The following is a 1,433-nucleotide window of genomic DNA, read 5'->3' on the forward strand; positions in this document are numbered from 1 at the left end:
CGTTCATGTAGTGCTGTTGTATTGTTGATGTTGAAATGTTTAAGTGCAATTGTCCCAACTAGTGTGAATTTTGCCTGAGCTGTGCTGGCTTCCTCCATTCTGTCCCATGAAACTTCTCTAAGAATTTGGGCCCTGGGTTTTGTCCTTTGGTAAGCAGGAATTCCAGGGATCACAACCACAGAAAAGTCACTTTATACAATCAAATTAAACATTTTGATAGAGAACAAAACAGCATCCCTGTTGTGGGCAGCTTTTTCTTAATGGTCAAACTATATTCATCTTGTTTTTAAAATGCTGTTTTCTTTAGCTTCTGCCACCCCATCCCCCTGTAGTGGCTGGGAAAGCTGAGCCCATCATTTTTTGGCCAACTGCCAGGTTTCTAGGATAAAGTTTCTGGTTGTGCTGCCGGTTGCGTTGGATAAATTTTCTGTTTTATCTTTCTTTATCTCCAAGTCAAAAAAAACAAAATGGGAAGTGCTTTTATTCAAATCTATTTTTATTTTGCCTGTAATAATTTATAATACCCCAATGTCATGTCGCCATTTTAATGGAACTAAATTTGGAGAGGCACAGTGATATAACTAATTACATTCATATCCAATAGTGCTTACTAATTGATCCAAACTGGCTAGTATGACCCCCTGGTGGCGGTCAGTAAGTATCACGGTCAGCCACAGCCTAGGAGGAGGCCCTGGAAAAGCAGAAGGAATACTACAAGGGGACGGGGCTTGAAACCCAATTGTGCCATTAGCTAACTGTTGACCTCTGGGAAAGTTATTCTCTCTGTGGAGGGATGATACCATCTACTCAAATAAGGCTGGCCTAAGGCCTAAATAAGAATCGTAGATAAGAACAAATGCCTGACCACTAGTAAGTAGTTGCTTAGTTAATGGCTTTTATTTCTAATTTGTGGCCAGAGTTCTCCTTCCTTGCCTGCAGAGAGGTGACATTCTGGCCACAGATAAAGCACCAAGTTTCTACCCCCCCTTTATTCTAGAATACCCTTCCCTAACCTACTCATCCCCACTCATTTCTCTCCTTCGGGAATCACTCTAAGGGTATCTTGTGCATGAAACAACTTTGACTTTTCTCCCTTTTAGCTTGGAGTCCCCTTTCTTCTTTGGGGGTTGAAGTATCATTGTGTTTGCATTTCTTTTAAAGACATGAAATAAAGCACATTAAAGTGCAGATAAGGCTTACTTCCCCTACTAGACAAAAAAATCACTGGGTACAAAAATTGTTTTAACCATACTTGTAATCCCTAACTTTTCTGCCCTCCCCGCCCCATTCTTCTTCCTCTTCTCTGTAGTAGGTTCTTACTAGTCTACTTCAGAACTGAATTACAGGAGAAATGAAGTTAGGAAGTTCCCGGAGACTAAGTGTCTTAGTCTCCTGGAGACTAAGACAATGGGTTTCATTGTCACTGGGGACAC

The sequence above is a fragment of the Dasypus novemcinctus genome, chromosome 2 (genome assembly GCF_030445035.2).
Source record: "Dasypus novemcinctus isolate mDasNov1 chromosome 2, mDasNov1.1.hap2, whole genome shotgun sequence".
Lineage (NCBI taxonomy): Eukaryota > Metazoa > Chordata > Mammalia > Cingulata > Dasypodidae > Dasypus > Dasypus novemcinctus.